General features: G+C 28.0%; 1 protein-coding gene across 5 annotated transcripts in view; it reads right to left on the bottom strand.

The window, feature by feature from the left end:
* The window catches only part of LOC129913471 (G protein-coupled receptor kinase 2), a 224,382-nt gene that overhangs the window by 43,991 nt on the left and 160,857 nt on the right, over positions 1–19,534 (bottom strand). The gene's annotated exons all lie outside the window — the stretch shown is intronic.

The raw sequence follows: 19,534 nt of genomic DNA, 5'->3' as shown, positions 1-19,534 counted from the left end.
TACAATTAATTATTATAAAAGCTATCTTCTTCGACACGTTTATTAATAATATTTTATATCTTAAGTGTTTCATACGTACATATAGGTACTCTCGTATATTGTATCATCGAGAAGGGCTTGTCAAAGACAATTTTAGAAACACTTGGCTTATTGCATGTTTTCAACCTACAAATTGAAAATTTTTAAGGGTAATTCAATAGAAATTTTGAAAGATGAACAATTCCCAAGGAACCAGGAAGACAATGTGCTTTGAGCATCTTCTATACATCCTATATTCATGTGACTAAGTTATAAAGGAAATTCAATTAAATTTTCTAATTGAAGAAAGTCATTGGGATCTCCTTGTTACACCCAACAAGTGAGGCAGTTTATTGTATACATATAAATTTCTCTGTTCCTGACAGCTCTAGAACATTTCATAGATTTCGTCGTTTTTGTCGATTTTTTGAGAAATTTTGAATATCTCAAAACTATTAAAGATGTATTCAAAAATCATAAAACAAAAATTACAATAATTTAAAAATGTAATCTATAAGATAGTTTATATTTACTTGTATCCAAATTTGACCCGTTTTGAACTTAACCATAACTTTGCACCTCAAAAATACTTAATCTATTTTTCCAATCGTCATTAGTTAAATTATAAATGATTCAGATTTTAAAGAGTAACGATACCTACTCATAACCTATAATCAATTATGTTTTCTTATCAAACTTGCTGCTGCTGTTGGTGTTACTATTTATTTAAGCTTTATGTTTGACTTGAGAGTAATTGAGTGTTGGCGACAACAATGCCAATATTACGATATGGCTGGAGGTGGTTGTAACGGACTTTATATAATCTTGAAGTTTCCCTCTATACTTTCATCAACTTCATTTGATATCTCGTTTGTTTAAAGTTTTCAATGCTTGTCCAATGTTCATTGCTTGTTTAATTTTCTTCTTAGATTACAAATGATTAATTAATGTGATGGATATTTTTATTTTTTCTTATAGTCAAAGTTGACCGGAATATCTTTTCGACTATATACTTTGGATATGTATACTTTCGTATCAAGTTTCTTTTCTGTTTAATGTTTTCATAAGTGCACTCATTTATTTACTAAAAAAAAAGTTTAATGGGTTTAAGAAATTAAGAGCTGATAATTTTTGTTTCTTTTTTGCTGATTTTTTTATGGGAAATTGTCTTCTTATTTTTCTTTAACGATTTTTATGATCTTGACTAATCAGTGGACTAACCATAGGACAAGTCATCATGGAAAGCTCATTAAAAAACAGTTCCCCAAAAGGAAAATTTAAACAATAGAAACACTCTTAAACAAAATACATTCAAGAACCACCAAAAAGGGTGCCTTCCTTAATTCAAATTTAATAAACTCAAAATTAATTTGCTTCAATTGAATTCTGTGATGACTTTTTTCATGATGGGCTGTCCATCAGGAGTTGTGAAGTGATATGTTGGGTTGATTCTCAACGAATGGTATTTCGCTGCTCGATAGAATCAATTTTAATGATCAATAGATTTCTTTCTGATGATAAAGACCTGAAAAGCTAATTTAAGCTGGGAAGAATGAAACAAACATTCTAAACGATGAAAAGAGATGTTAGAATTTAGATCCTTTTGGCTCATTAGCCATAATCAATCATGCTTCAAATGGCTTTGAGCAGAATTCAGGTTGTTCCTGACTGTTAAGTGTTTAATGATGTTTTTGATTTCTTGTATTGGATTATTGGATTTTTGACACTCACATTTATTAGCGACAAACTACATATATCAGTCGTTTTCAAAGTAATTGTACCGCCTAGATCTCTGCTATCAAGGCTTTACTATTAACTTGAAGATGATTTTCGCTCTAGACATGACAGAATTTTTGAATGGTACTGGTTAAGACAACTCATTTCGGGAAGAAATCGTGGAAAAGATCTCCCATATATTTAAGATGGCTCTAAAACAGGTAACCAATAACCAATAGAGTGATTGTCAAAAAAAAAAGATGTTACGCGATGCTGTTTTAAATTACTGTTCGATTTATCTGAAGTCACTTTCCATGAGGATCGTTGAGCGAGTCTTGGATAGAGCATAAAGGTCTTCGAAAAATAATTAAGCTTTCTGATGACCAGTGTAGGTTTGTCGCGCAATCCAAAGGATAATATAAGGAAAACATTATGATTCTTTAGATGATTTCCATAAAACAAAAACCATTCAATCAAAAACTACGAAATCTGATATGGGGTATCTTTGAGCAACGAGGAGTTCCAGAAATCTATGTGCAGAGTAAGAGCCGGAATTACTGAAGAATTCGTAAACGATAGTAAATTTACACCAGGGAACAGTCTTAAGTCCTCAGCTCTTCATTGCGGTTCTTGATTAAATGCCTGAATTATAATCTGTCAAATTCTGTGAATAAATTTATATTTTTTGAAGTGAAAACTTCTTTAGTATCGTAGTGATTTGAAACAGTGAAATGAAACGAAAAAGCGACACGAAAAATCAATTGATCATAACTTTTTGGTTTTAATAGATAAAATTTAAACAGTAGATAGATCATTAAATAAATTATAATTTTGCAAAATTTTAATTAATTTCATATTCAAAATTCTCAAATAACGGTGAAAAGATGTTCTTTTTCTAAACACGTTATATCTTTTGATCTAGAGCACATAACAAATTTATTTAACTTTAGTACGCCTGATGATAATATTACCTTTCATTTGATAACACATAATTTTATGTGTTCTACAAGTTATATAATCTTTAATTGAAAAACTTGAAAAATACCTCAAAACACCTGTGAAGATCTGTTGCCGATGACCAGCCACCAGTGTAGGAAGTACCATAATCTGAGTTTGGAAATTCGACATGGTTGGCTTTAAAAAATTCTAGCTTTTCTTTTAGGCATCACAGAAATAAGATTGAAAGGTCAGGTGAAAGGTGAAAATAATAAGCTTTCACATGATATATAATTTGATATAGGTTGTCATTGAAAAAAATTGATTCCATAGCATGAGAACATAAAAATACATGTTTTTTTTTTTGCTTTTTTTGATGAAAATAGATTGAGATAAAAAAATTCTAGCTCTTTTTGTAGATGTCTCATAGACCTGATCGATATATATGTATATTTTGAGCTAAGACAATAAGCTTTCAGATGGTATAAAATTTATTGTAGGTTGTCATATAAACAAAGTGATGGAATAAAAAAAAAATTTTTTTTTTTTTGCAAGAAAAATGATTTTTAAGGTTTCACTTCAAACACGTGTGAATTGCACACATGAATTTTTTTTGTCTTCTGAAATCATGATCAAATATTTCTAGAAGTAATTGGGCACGTTCAGGAAATAGTAGGGACTAGATATTAAGGCAACGTCATTTTCTGAACGGAAATTTGAGTAAATTGACTAAATTAGTATGGATGTGATGTTATTGTCAAATTTTGAAATTTGCTTAAGAATTTTACAAACACCAAATTTCACTTTACTTTAATAAATAAATAATATTAATTATAACCGATAAATTAAACACATATTTGATGATGTTTCATTTGTTTGATTGCCAATTTTGTCTTCTTATTTTTTCTGCAAATGTTAAGCTCAAAAAAGACTAAGTTTTCTGTTTGTTTTTAAGAAAAAAAAAAAAGTTGAAATAAAATAGTAATCATTAAAATATGGAAATATGTCAAAATAAGTTTTGGTATGCCTTCGTTTTTGACAAGCTGCTACCAAAAATCTTATATAATTTTTGCTTCAAAACTTGGAAACGGGCGAAATTGGTTTAAAAATTCTTAACATTTCACAAATTAAAATACATTCAAGTAGATTTTTGTCCTTGAAATACTTCTTATACTTTTATTCGTATCTGTTCGTAGAATATACTATACATAGACAAATATTAGATAGATGTGGGTCAAAAGTTAACGATCAACTAATTTTGCAATTTCGGTTTGGAAAAATTCTTGTGGCTCAACTTTGGTCCATTCATTAATATTTCGAAGAAAATTATACAATATTGACATTGTTGGAGAAGTGGTAATGAGACACTCCTAGAGAGACCATTTTTGGCAAAATTAAAGTCGTTGCTATAACCCTTGTTGTGTAAATGTGAGTTGTTGGAAAAATTCTGTAATATTTCACTTCTATTGAAAATATTTCCCATTAGACTGCGGCTACTGCAAAAATTAAATGCAAATATTAATTTTACGTTAATGAGTTACCTGAAACCAAAAAACCAACAGAAGAAAAAAAAAATACTTCTCAATCCCACATTATCTCTTATTGACACAATCAACAAGTCAGCGTAGCGATGTTGGGTTGTTAGTTATTTTTTTTTTTTTTTAATTTTTATTTTTTTATCATGACATTAATTTTGTGATAAATGCATTCATTAAGTCAATTAAATGGAGGTTTCATGTGACAAGCGGATGAATATATGTACTTTGATAGTTGGCGACAAACGGCAGCCAAACCAACAACGGCACTACGCACATCGCGTATTCGAGCAGGTAAACCTACAAAAGCTTTGACATAGACTCCGCGTCCCAAGTTACTACAATCTAGGCGCCAATTGACAAGTGACAACAAACTGACAACTCGTGTGAGTTCCCACGTAAGTATAATTTTGTATAATCTCGAGCCTTTTAGTTCAGTATACCGTAGCAAAAGATAGAGAGAAAAAAATTAATTAATTTCCAGTTATTGGTTGACTTTTTTTCCAATAAATCGATTTACTCGAGTACTTGTAGGTTGTATAGGAGGTAGACCAATTCCTTTTGTATTTAATGATTATTATAATGTGTGAAAAATTTTATTTAGTAACAGTTGGTTTATAGGGAACTTTTTTGAGATATTAAGTGAAGTTAACTAGTAGAAGTTTCAGGTAGCAGACGTAGTAAACAATTAATCAATAAATTAACAAATAACAACTGAAAATCAATAATACAAAACAAGGCTAGAAAACAAAAGTAACAAACTACAAATTTACGTTTGAGGAAATAAGAATTGCCCATTAGAAATATTTGATTATGAATTATCCCATTTCTTGAGAAATTTCACAAGAAATGTAAAAAAAAAATGTAAAAGTTGTTATTAGAAGCTCTTAAACACCGTCTTAAATGATTTTGACCCCAAACCATTTTATTTCTCGTATAAAAAAATTTTTTTAGTACAAAAAAAATTTAAAATCGTTAGAGCCGTTATTTAAAAAAAATAATTTTTTATATAGGTATAAAAAATTTCTAACATTAAAAAAAAAATATTAATAAACATCTAAAAAATTAAAAAAAAAAAACACTCTTTCTAATATGATTTTCTTATAAACACTTTAGATTCTTGTTTCCAATCTCAAAAGTAACATAATTGGTGAATTTAAATAGGAAACCTCTATTATTACTTAGCTTTTTTAATATACCCACATTTTCCCTACAGCAAAAAAAAAAAAAACACCCTTTCTCATGAAAAAAAATATATAGACTTATATTATTCGTAATTCTCAAAGCAAAGACAACATTATTAATAAATTTTGTGTCGGTATCTTTTATACTATTGATTTTATCTGTATTAAAAAAAAAAAAACACCCTTTTACTAAAATGTTTTATAGACTGCTTAGATTCCTGGTTTCTGTTATAAATTAAATATTTTTAGCATTTTTCATTGGGGTACCATTTACGTCCTTGTATTTGTACCTAATAGAATTTTGAATTTTCTCATTTCTTAAAAAAAAAAAAAACACCCTTTCACTCAATATTATTTTTTAAGACTCTTTAGATTCTTAGTTCTTATAACAAAAGAAATGTTAATTTTTTAAACTTTTTGCAAAAGTTTAAGAAATTAACAAAATGAATTTTTAATTTTGCCAAGTTTCATAATTAAATGTACCACTAGTACATCTAATTTAAATTTAAAACAATTTAAGGTCATATCAGAACATATTATAAAAGCAAATTTTTTCAAAAAACCACAACATATTTTCATAATAACTTTGCATTTTTTTTTTTTTTAATTCTTGTTTATTAAAACACAATTGACTTTATATTTTGTTAAAGGCAAACTTCGTTTTACATAAAATTAAATTGACCTTATATGTACGAGTATATCCCCGTGGCATATAATACTCATAAGTTTGTCCTTTTTATTATGTTTAAGTTGTTTTAACCCAAATGCAATTTGTTTAGCACTTGTCACAGGAAACGAAAAGAGTTTAAATGACACAACTTTGTCATAAAAACTCGACAAGTTGTGTTAGTTTTTCTTGTCTCTTTTTTTTTTGTCAAATATTTTATGTTTATTCATTTATCTCATCTGAGGCAACCACACCATCTGTCTGTCAGAGAATCAGAAGAGGAAGAAGAACTTTATTCAATTTATCTCTTAAATGTAGTGTAGAGGTACAATATGTAAATAAAATGCTAAGGAGCTATGCAAAATTTTGGTTTTGAAAATCTATTTTATTTATGAAATTTAATTTTGTGTGTTCTTGTTTCAACAGTATTTGTATACCTACATATACAATACATATCCTGATGTTGTCAAATTTACCACAAAAGTCGACTTCCATACTGCCACTCAAGACTTTAACCCAGCCACCCAAAAAAAAAAGAAAAAAAAAAAAAACATATGAAAACACGTACGAGACATTGAATTGATGTGATGAAAATTGTCTGTTCTAGAGTAGGTTTGTGTGTGTATGTGTGCAGTTTCGGCCCAAAGGATTATGGCGCCCAAATGGAAGGATGTTTTTATTTAAAAAAAAGCATTCAGTTGACAAAATTTTTTACATTGAAAAAAAGTAATTGACTAATGAAAAACATGTTCCATTTTAATGAATTATATCAGAATTTAATAAACTTATTAATGCATTGAATATGATCCACGTTCGAAGACTATGGGCGAGAATAAGGAAACGAATATGAAAAATTAAGGGTACTTCCATCAGCAAAACAATTGAATGAATTATAAGTTACAAAAAAAATGTTTACAAAAATTAGAAATAGAGTCGTACACAGAACGGAACCCTGAGGCACACCATAATTATTTGGTTGGTTTCAGAGTTGAATCCATGCAATTTTTTAATGGCCCTTCTTACCTTATTTTGATAATCCGGCACTTTATGGTACTGAAAAACATAGAAAATGTGTGTATAGAGACAATTTGAAATTTTTGTATCCATACGAAACCTATCAACTTTAAAATTGCTGGTTTTTGTATGTTTTTATGTGTATTGGTGTTGATTATGTGCACCTCACAATGTCGAAATACATTTCATCTTTACAATTTGCAAAAAAAATTGTCAGCATTAAATCACTCCAAGGAATTGAATAAAGGGTTCAATTTATATTCCTTCACATACACACACATACTGATACATAAAAGTAACTCTAACTCTGAAACTTTTGTCTGTCTGACATATTTCTTAATCATACATCTGAGCTTGATGTTATGTTATTTGTTAATGTTATTACATACTCATACCTCTACCATGTAGATATTTGTATTTTTATGGATTACAGGCCATTGGTTAGGGGTCATATGAATATGTGGAAAAAAAGTTACAAATAAAATATAGGTATACGACGACCAGAAAATAATGTTGAATTAGATTATATCATTTTACATTATTCCAATGATTTTTTTCAGCTCTGAATTCTATAAGGGTAGGAGGATTCTTTTTCGTGATTTATAGTTATACGTTTTTCATAAAATATAGGACATTAAGTTGTATAATAATATCTAAAAAAAAAAAGTAGGTTTTTTGGTGAATTACCTAAATCATGTTAGGTTTTTCACTAACAACTGCTTTTATATAAAAGGAATTACCTATTCCTTCTAACTAACAAGACCATGAGTGTTTTTTTTTTTGTCCAATGAATGAAATCATTTGGTCTGTATTTAGGGCATATTTCACTATAACAATATTAATTAGTAACGTTAATTAGACTAGCAAATAATAAAACAACGAAAATGTGGGTTTTACTTCGTAGATGAAGATGTAACTTTTCATGTAAATGTACTTTTACTTTGCTCTGTGGTAGTTATAAAAATTTTTATGAGGTTATATTAAATCAATACGTTAAAAATTTAATGAAAATTTAAGTAATGTCATGATGTTTTTTGTTAGGGTGTCTCAAAGTCACAAATGAAAACCAACGTTTTTTTTAACAAAAATCCCATTGATTGCAGTTGGGTTCAAAAAAAAAGGATATTGAATTTCTCATTCCAACTTTCTTTAAGCTTCATGTTAATACACCGAAAAAAAAACCAATATCAATTTAACATTTTTTTTAAATATAAGCAAAAAATGCTCTATAAAATGTGTTTTATGATAATTAAAATATTAAAACAGTATTTTTATTATCAAGATGATATTTAAATATCACGTTTTTGAATTTTTTTTTTTGATATTTTATTATCAATTTCTCATTCGAATTATTGAAAAATATTAAAAAATTAAATATAAATAAAATAAAATAAAATAAAATAAAATAAAAATAAAAATAAAATAAAATAAAATAAAATAAAATAAAATAAAATAAAATAAAATAAAATAAAATAAAATAAAATAAAATAAAATAAAATAAAATAAAATAAAATAAAATAAAATAAAATAAAATAAAATAAAATAAAATAAAATAAAATAAAATAAAATAAAATAAAATAAAATAAAATAAAATTAAATAAAAATAAAATAAAATTTTGTATTAATTTAAAGGCGCCTTGTAATTTTTCGAAGTAAAATGTATGATTTAGTGAGAAATTTTGATCGGCAATAAGATTTTACTTCACATAGTTTGGAAGAAAATAATAAAAAAAAAAAAATAATAATATCACCTATGTATATAATAGAACAAATAATATCACCACTATTTTATAAAGAATATTCACTTTCAGTAATGTTTTGAAAAAAGAAAGAAAATAATAAAAATAATAAATAAGAAAAAGGAAAAAATATCATTAATAAACTAAAACGTAAAATCTAGTCAACATTGATATTTTAATTGTCAAAGTGAAATTTTAACTATTTATACCTAAAATTTAAAAAAATGTCAAAATGATATGATAATCATATCAAAATTGATATTTTAAATGTAGGACGACTTTTGTCACTGAAAAATGTTAATTTGTTAGCTGTAATTATCAATTTTTTTTTTTTTCGGTGTATGGTTTACCTACATACATATTTGATCAAATTCTGGATCTCCATAAATATTCTACTTAATTATTCTTAAAAATAAATTAAAACCATCCAGCAGACGTCCAGATGTCTCCCTTAATATTAAAATATGCCCAAGGATTTTTTTTTTTTTGAAAAATATTTCATAACATTGTTTCTCACTGTCAAGTTGTCTGTTTTTAATTTCATTTTTTCGCAAATTCCAACAACATACCTACCTTAATTGATTTATTATTTTGCAAGAATTTCAATGCAACATTTGGTTTTTTCAGTACATATTTAAAAAGAAAAAAAAAATGTAAAAATACCTACTCGTTACTGAGTCCGTTTTATCCCACGCATTGTGAACTCAATTAAAATTACACACGAATAAATTGTGAAATCTTTTAATATCTTATATTATTTATGTTTGCAAAAATAATTCATAACTGAATAATTGGATTTAATTTTACATATATGTATGTATTTATAAAACAACAGAATACAAAAATGCAACAAAAATTTAATGCCGCAGTAAACAATTAAATTAAAAGAGAAAAATACAACATTAAATGATGAATAAATTTACTCTTAATCCCTCCCCATACAACACTTGGATGAATTCCTTGTTGAAGGATTGTTTATCTTCTTTTATAATACACATACATACACTTGCGGATATTCTGTTATACTTTAATATACTTAAAAAGTCCGGCGGCGGTAGTAACAATGAGTTTTGGTTAGCCGTTTTTGTGATAGAGAAAAGGTGGTATTTTCGAAGAATTTTTTTTAATTCCCATAAACGCTGTTATTAATAATTGAATTAACGTAAGAGTTTTTGCCAGAAAACTTTAATGAATTTTTAAGTTCTTTTATGTGGGATAAAAAAAAGCTAAAGTATAGGTAAATTGTAACGTAACGTATTTGCTGAACATTATTGGCTAGCTTTTCAGTCTAGGGAGGGTTAGATGCACTTGAATATGAGAAACCAAGAATCTAAAAAGGTGAATACAAAATTTTTTTAACGTGGAGGGGTGTTTTTTTTGGGAAATACTTTTTGACTAAGAAATTTTTTTGACATTTCGGGACTTAGAAAATTTTTTTCATATTTCAGGACTTAGAAAAATTTTCAAATTTTCAAATTTTTTTATATTCCATAAAACATTTTTATTTAAATGCAAACTAAAAGAGAAAGTTACTAGCTTTACAAAAAGGTATGGCACGTCATTGTGGTGGCAACCAATGATTTTTAGTAATTTATTCGATGAATTTGTCATTCGATGAATTGTGATTCGATAAATTGTTTTCGACGAATTGTCATTCGAGGAATTGTAATTCGACGAATTTTCATTCGAAAAATTTGCGGAAAATGCATCCAAACTCATCGTAAAATAAAAGGAAATGAACACTAAATCAACCAAGTAAAATAAATAAATAAGTGTTTTCTTAGAAAAAAGTAGTTTTTTTTTATTATTAATTTCTCGGAAACGACAAGACATTTTTGCATTGGGTTTTCTTTGTTTCCTTAAAAACAAATGTTAAAATTTATCTTCAAAAACAAAATTAGCTTTTAATTACTTAAAATTTTGAAAAAAAATTAGTTTAAAATTTTGGTTTTCATTTTTTTTCAAAATTTTGTGTTTGAAAAAAAAAATTGGAAAAAAGATTCAATAAAACGGTTTTATTTAAATGTAAAATTAGAGTAAAAGTTACTAGCTTTCCAAAAAGATATGGCACGACATTGTGGTGGCTACCTATGATTTTTAATAATTTATTTGATGAATTTGTCATTCGATGAATTGCTTTCGACGAATTGTCATTCGATAAATTGTTATTCGATGAATTGTTATTCGACAAATTGTCATTCGAAGAATTAATGTTCGGTGAATTGTTTTTTCGATCAATTGTGTTCGATGAATTGTAACTCGATGAATTGTTTTCGATAAATTTTCCGGTGACCAAACTAAGGTGAAAGCGTGATGTTTTTTGTTCAAGGAAACATTAATAACATTGGTCAACAAAATATACTTTTCTGAAAGTTTTTACAGCTTGAAAATGCAAAATAAAGGTTTTTTTTAAGCTGTAGTATTTTAAAAACGGAGGCTAATAGAATATTTCTAATTTCGGATTCGAATTCACCAACTATCAAACCTTCAGAGAAATATATTTTGGTTCTTGTGGCAAAAATCTTGTTGACAAGTGATTTAAACTCTTGATTAAGTTAAGTTTATTTTTGGCTTATTCACTCGAACTTTAAATATCTCGGGCAATAAAAGAGATATCAGAAAGATTTAAACAGATTTCAAAAGAAGAATAAGTTCACATAGGAACTGTTACAAAATTGTTTTGTTATGAATTACCTCACATAAAAATATAGCCTCGAAAACGGCCAAATTTACGTTTTTTTGTCATTTTATAACGGTATTGTTTCAAAAACGGAGGCCAATCAAATTTTGTTTTGACTTCAGATTCGAGTTCAGCAGTCCAAAAATCTCCAGAAAAGTACATTTTGGTTCTTGTGGCAAAAAAATTTCAATTTTGTTGACCAGTGAAATTATTGCCAAAAAATAGTTTTAAAAATGGTTTCCTATTAAAATCTAGTGACATTGTAACAAGTCAAGTTTCTATGGAGACCATAAGATTGTATTTTTTAAGAACATATTTTTGATTCTTTTACTCAAAAAAGCACCATTTCACCGAAAAGCTGTAAAAGCTATAAAAACTTGTTTAAGTTAAGTCCTGATGCTTTCGTCTTTCTGGTAACAGAAATACCTAAAACAGACTATTTTCCTTTCATGTCGGAAGGCTTAAAATTTTAAACGTTTCATGTTTTAGCTCCAGCTCATTGTATTAGCTTCCACAAAGGTGGTCAGTTAAGTCGAAAATACGAGAACTGACTTTTGAAAATGTTGGTACTCTCTACCTTCGTTAGAAGTCAATTTAGGGATTCGAACTTAAGACGCATGATATCATTTGATGTTATAAATTCATTCATGTAAAAAAAATCTTAAAGAAACCTTATAGAAGTTTTTATGACAAAAAACATAATTTTTTTTAAAGTTTGAAATAGGCATCTAGTAGACTATAAATGTAAGTACTGAATTAAAGTAGTGAAAACTTTTTCTTTACATTACCTTAGACTTTTCATTTTTTAAGGAAGCAAAACAAAGGATTTAATGAAATATCAAAACTTTTTGAACATCCGAAATGCATTCACTTAACTTTTATTACAAAAAAAAAAACATAAATTGAATGTCAACACTTTAATTGACCATTTCTGAAACCTTCTGAAAGTTTTGTTCCATTAAAACTTCAACTACGACATCCAACTGGATATAATGTTTGTATCAACTATTTTCTCTATCCTAGGTAGATAGATTCTCATACACTGTCCTTCCCTCTTCATTTGTAGAACTTTACTTCTGATTGATTGAGGTTTTTTTTTTCTTTTTTTTTTAAATAAAAGTTCAACAACCTCAAATTGTTGATTGATTCTATACCTCCCCACATCCATATTTAATCATACTTTTCTCTGTCAGCATTCACTGCCGTTCGTTCGTTCATCCTCTCTCTCTACATTTCTGATGTTTGCCTGGCTGAAAAATTAAATATTCTAGAATTTCGGGCTTAAATTCATGACAAGACCATCAGACGATTGTCACACACCAATTGGATAATCCAACAACTGTCAACGACAATTGTATGCGGTAGTATGGTTCGTTAAGAGTTATCGTAGGAAAGTATTTTTTTTTTTTTTTTTGAATGTAAAAGCATCAGAATCGACCACAATATGCTTTACATCCAAACACGGATCACTAATGGTTTTTGTGGTCTCGAAAATGTGCAACGAAAATTTTGCAGAGAGACGAAACGGAAGCTTCTAGCATGTATACATCTACATTTATACAGCCAAAACACAGATGTGCTTGTGCTTGCTGAAGCTCAAGCTGATTTTGCTGCTGCTCCTGGTAGAAAGCCGACAATCATAATCTTTTTCTATTTGGATTCCAGATTAAGTATGCACATCAGCATCACCATCGAATGGGCATGAAATGTCTGACGTTGGTTTGACTCCTTTGGATATGTTGCTGATGTTGCTGCTTTTCTGTGATTCACAATCTCAACGCCTTTGATGTCTGTGTCTCTGTATGTCTCTGACTGGGATTCATGATGATGTTTGCTGTTCGCTTTAGAAATACAAAAAAAAGAAAAAAACTACAACGTAGACGACATCGTTGTGTCTTGTTTTTTTTTTTTTGTAATTTCTTTTTTTTTTTCTTATAATTTTAATTTTTTGCCATTATGCAGTTGCATTTCATCATCATTATCATCATCATCATCCTCACGGTAGTCATCATCAGAAGAAGCTTCCTCTTTGTAGGCATTTCCCATCCAAACCAGCAGCTAACACTTAAGCATCCGAAGAGGATGATGGAAACAATTTATCGGTAAACGTGAAACCTCTTTACCTCTTTGTCGACCTTTACCGTACCGACGATGATGGTGGACCATGATGGGGTTTGTTCTTTTGAACTGAATAGGAAACAAGAGGCAAATAGAAAAATGATGAAAAAAAAATTTAAAAAAAGGTTACGTATACGCCATACATCATTTAAGTCATTTGCAGACATTTGATTATTTTTTTTTTCTGTGTTCAGAGGCAAAACAAAAATAGAAAAAAAAGAGGTTTTGATGACTTTAATGTGAAGATTGAAAAAATATCAATCGAGATGTTTTGAGTAGGTTACTAATGGAAATTAAGAGACAAAGAAAGAGAGAGTTCAAAAGGATTTTTTTTTTTTTCAAAAGGTGTCTACTTTTTGTCTTTAAGTCATCTTCAATTAAGAAACATTCTAAGAAATATTGTCAAGGAAAAAAGTTCATAAAATTTGAAGAACCCTTTGAAATGGAAGTTAAGTTAAAGAATTATTTTAGAGAACTCAATGGAAGACGCCCTGTTTTAATTTTTGAAATTGCAAATCCTCAATTTACTTAGTGAATATTTTTCTCCTATTTTGCTTCAGAGAAAAAATGTGACGAATAGTTTTAATTACTAAAAATGGATATCAACGGTGCATGTTATAAAATCATCTGGAAAAATTTTTCTTCAATTTTGTTATTTTTTTAAAAACTCAATTATTTAATAATGAGCCTTTTTTCAATTCCTGATTCTTTTTAAATTTCTAGTATGTGATTTTGTCAACTGTCTTGTCATATATAATTTTTGCTTTCATTAATATTTGCTATCTGGATTGTACCGGGACTAATGGAGGGTTACCAAAATGATACCAATTCATAAAAATGCTTAAAAAAGATGAATTTAAGTAATCCGGTACAACAAAGTTAATTTTTTCTTATTTGGCTAATAAGTACAAAAAAAGCAATGCAAGTTGAAGACATATTCAACGTTTTGCCAATTGCTATTGGTATGCCTCAGGGATCCATTGTTAGACCTCTATTATTTTTAGTTTATATTATTAATGAACTTTAATTTTCAGTTGCAAAGTTTTTGCTCTAGCATTTAGGCTAATAACATTCAGTTATATTCTAGCTGCCCACTGGGTCTTATTAAACATGGAATAAGTCTGAATCAAAAATCTAAGTACCTTGTCATTTGGAGAAAATGTCTTGATGTCAAGTATTTTCTACTGATTGTTTCAAGCAATTCTTTAATTGAAAGATCTCGGAGCGACTCTTAGGGTAACCTAGTCTTTTACACCCGTAAGAACTTGCTAAGACTTTAAATATTTTATAATAATAGTAATTTGAAGCCAAAAATTCAAAATGTAAAAAAAAACTCAAAAATGACAAAACGAAAAATAATTGTGGAACCACACAGTGCGGCCTTTTGAAGAAAATTTGGACAAAAATCATTTTCTTCAATTTATAGGTACATTTCACTATTTATTTGTACAAAATTAGCTTAACATAGAATTTCTTAAGATAAAACACAAATTTTGATTTCATAAATATTTTTAAAATACGGAAATTCTTCTCTGATGAGGGATAACCTAAGTTATTATTTTCCTTTTGTTTGGCTTATGCAGTTGCAGTTGATTTTGTGGCAGTACCGTTTGGTTCATTGCTAAAAAGTGTTTTTTTCTTTTTTGGTTTGATTGCTATAGCAAAAAGGTCGCTACTTTTGTCCAAAGGATGCCGCAAAATAATCATGTTAATTGCTTTATTGAATATCTTTAAAAATTTATACTGACTCAAGTTTTTGCAATATAGAATAACATAATGCTGCATATTTACCGCAAAACTCGTGTGGTTATATAGTCTATGCTTTTACCCTGAAGTATTATGTTCAAAGAGTAGTTATAAATAAGGCTCTCAGAATTTGAAAACTCTCATGGCAACTTATAAATGAAATGCTTTGACCTAACTTTTACCAAATCAAGGAAGTTACTTTAAATATTTTTTGTAACTGCACTTTAAATAAAAATTATCTCAAACAACAAAAAAACATTTTTTATCTTAACATTTTAAGACTTAATAAAAAAATAAGATTTTTCCTGGTGCAGGTTTTCCTAAGTATCATAAAATGAACATATAAGTTTTTTGGTAAACTTGTGTACCTATAACATTTTTGTTTATTATTGCTTCCTTTATAAAAATAAATTAATCAAACGCTTTGTTAAAAACACATTTCTCGAAGAATATTGGCCTCAGTCAAAAATTATCATGGGCAAGAAAAAATGAACAGACTTTAAAAATTAATATCCGAGCAATCAAAAATGATATAAAAATTTCTTAAACGCAGTTAAAAAGAATAACATATTTTCTAAAAATCTTAACTTTGCTTATACCAATTGTTTTAACAGAGAAATCATCATTAATATGAGTAAAGGTATATAAAAGTAAGCGTTTTCTTTAATCATCGTAACGTGGTAGCAACTTTGCAGATAGACCGTTACTGTAAAACAATTTTTTTCTTAGAAAAAACCCAAGAATCACTCCTTAAATTGTTCTTATCTTATACGGGACAGATGTCCAAAATTTAAAATAAAACAAAAATTTAAAAAACTTTTATTTAAACAAAAATTTGTTTATGGTTTGATCTACGCTTTTAAAAAATCATTTAAAATAGTGTAGCAGTTTGTAGCAGTAAATTTATACAGTAGCATATAGCCAAACATATAGTGTATGCGTTTCTGTACAAATTACAGGATATTTTCAGCCGCTAATTTTTTACGTCTATTCAAAGCTTCTGAACTTTTCCAAAAATAGGAAATTAAATGGTTATTTTCAAAATTTAAAAAAAAATTTTAAAAACCTCCAATTGATTTCCAAAATGTTTTATATAATAAAACATTACACCTTCTTGATAACCCAAAAAAAATTGTTTGTTTAACTGTTAACCGTACTTGTTAAGAAAAATAATCGTTCGGACTTACCAAACCAGACTGACTAAAATAAATTTTTTCTTGTTGATAATGCATAGTTGCAACAGACTTTGCCAAAAAACTATTCTGCCCAATGAGAAAAAAGTTTTGTTTTACAATGGTTTGGTTATTAGACTATATGATGTAACAGTTACTTTTGTAAAAATCGCACATATTTTTTTTTCTTTTTGTCCAAGGAGTGCAGCACTGTGAACCAGTTTGAACGGTTATTAATTTGATTTCAAATGAAATTCTTAAAATTGGTTTTAGTTTTGCAAATATAGAGCCTTTTAAAGAAAACGGCATACAAATAAGCAATATAATTAGAAAACGAAGTGAAATAACGTAGTAACTTGTTGAACTTACAATTAAAAATACCTCAAGAGATTACTTCTTGGTCTAAGAGGGTATAAGATTAATAATATGTTGTTCTATTTGATGCAACGTTTTGAGCTAAATAACAATTCTGGAAATATATCATAATACAATTCTGTATGTTTGCGTTGAAATATTTGACATGAAATATTTAAAATTTAAAGCCTGATTTTTATTGCCTACACAAAAATCATAAAATTAAAATAATTTCTAACAGGGTAAAAAGGGCTTAAAAGTGACTCGTTCGAATATTTAGAATAACGGTCTAATAATATGAACTCGGAGACAATGATAAGGATTGTCCATTTACCCTAGGAAAAGTGAACAGGGTAATTATCGTTTTGTTTCGCTGTTAAGTTGATAAATAGTACAGGTAAAATAGGCATTTAAAAAATAAAAAATTGTTGATGAAACTTTTTTAAATGTACCCATATTTTCTCTACAAAAAAAAAAAAAAAACACCCTTTCACATGAAAAAAATGTATTAACAAGTTTTATTCGTAATTCCCACGAGAAAGACAACATATTTAATAAATTTCGTATGGGTACCTTTTATACCATTGATTTTATCGGACTTATCGCGGATTTTCCCTATTTTCCAAAAAAAAAAAACACCCTTTCAACTAAAATATTATGTTGTATGTTTCTGTTATAAAGTTTTTGTGGAACTAATTCCGAATTTCATCATTTCTTAAAAAAAAAAAACACCCTATAACTCAAGATAATTTTGTAAACTCTGTTGATTCTTAGTTCTTATAATAAACATAACTTCTTCACCGAGTTTAAAAAATTAACAAAATGTATGTCAGCTGTTATAACACCTTTATCACACACAACTCAACCCCTAAAAAAAAAAACACCCTTTCACCAAAAGCATTTTTAAGAACTTTTTGAATCCTTTGTCCCTGCTTTATCTAAAATATTTTTCACAAAATTTCATCAGTGCAGCATGTTTTTCACATGGATTTCGGTTATATTTTACCTATTGAGGTCAAAAAACAAGCACCCTTGTTTTTAATCAGCAATAACAATCGTATTGCGCAAGAGAAATTGTATTGACTTTGTTTTTATGTCATTAGATTCAACATCAAAAAATACCTTAAAAACATGTGTCATATGATGATATTTCACAAACAATTTTGTTCACTATATTTTTGAGCTTCACCCCCTCCCTCTTGTTCGCGAAAGAACACCCTTCCAGCCAACTTTTGTTTATAGACTTTTTTTATCCTTGGTTCTATGACTGGTATGAAATTTTAATAAGTTCTGTGAATTTAAAGTTCAATTAAGCTCCTTTGGGTCAAAGCATACTTTTACGCAATTCTCCACCATTTAAATCCGATTTGAAATAATTTCCCATAATTAACCCAAAACCACTTAAAAATCACAATATTTTACATCAACTAACTTACATTTAATTAAAAACCCATTATTAGAATCTCTTATCTTACCTGAAAATAAAGAAAAAAAAAATCCATTAAACTTTTGCTCATTTCATTCATTAGAAAAAATCTAATATTAATTAAGTGCATTTCACACTTCATAAAGTAAAAAATTATAATAATAATAAATATTTAATCGTATACAAGGTAAAATATAATTTATGTTTGTAAATATGGCTTCTCTATAAATGGAACAAATATTTAACTAAGAAAAAAAAAAATCTTACAATTTACGTCAAGACGAATTAAACTTTATCAATCGATGACATTTTTTTTTAAAGCTGAAAGACAACGACGACAAATAAGATAATCATAATTGCTTCACTTAAAAGCGCGCATTAAATTAGTATAAGTAAGTAAGTTGACGACTCCACCTTAAAAAAAATAAATTACAGATTTGTATCTCTTATAGGAGTTCTATAGAAGCTAAGATGTGAGTGAGACTGACAAAGTTCACACACAAAATTACTGCTCCTCTCGTTGAAACGTCATGTTTGTAATAGTCGTTGTCATGAGATTTTATATGGCAATGATGGTGGCGGCGGTTTTTGTATGTGACATTTTCTTTTGATTTATTTGCAAGAAAAAATAATCACATGTGTGCGTAGGCCGGGAATAAACTATTTTAACTTTATGCTATGTCAAATGATTTATTTCTGTCTTTTTAGAATTGATGTTGTCTTACCACCTGTCAAGTTTTTTGCAGGTTTAAGTGACAGGTAAATCAGCAACAAAGTAAAAAAAAAAATAAACTGGGATAAGTGATGTTTTAAGGGTGGGTAGCTTTTTAATGAGAAAGTTGTCTTCCAAGGAAAATTCATTTTTTTCTGGGCCTTAATATCTTGTCGATGTCAATTTTTATTTTGTTTCAAAAGGTGTTTCCCTTACATTTCACTTTTAATTCCCTACCACCTTGGACTTCCTACAAACTTTTAATCCGTCTTGGCAATTATAATCTCACATTCTAAAAATATAAATTATTAAAACAGAAAATGGATACATACTTAAGCATTTTTTTAAAATTCGTCAACTTTTTATTTTAACAACACTACCGTTGTCTTGGTACTTAAGCTTAAACGTGACGGATTTATCATTTTCTTATACAAGAACAAAAAATAATAATCCAATTGTGGAAAAAAATGTAAAAGCCTTCATTTTTTTGCTCCTAAAACAAACCTTGTTAAATTAT

Source organism: Episyrphus balteatus, chromosome 3 (assembly GCF_945859705.1).
Source record: "Episyrphus balteatus chromosome 3, idEpiBalt1.1, whole genome shotgun sequence".
NCBI classification, from domain to species: domain Eukaryota; kingdom Metazoa; phylum Arthropoda; class Insecta; order Diptera; family Syrphidae; genus Episyrphus; species Episyrphus balteatus.
Note: the sequence above shows the minus strand (reverse complement) of the source record. Positions and strands in the feature narration are given on the sequence as shown.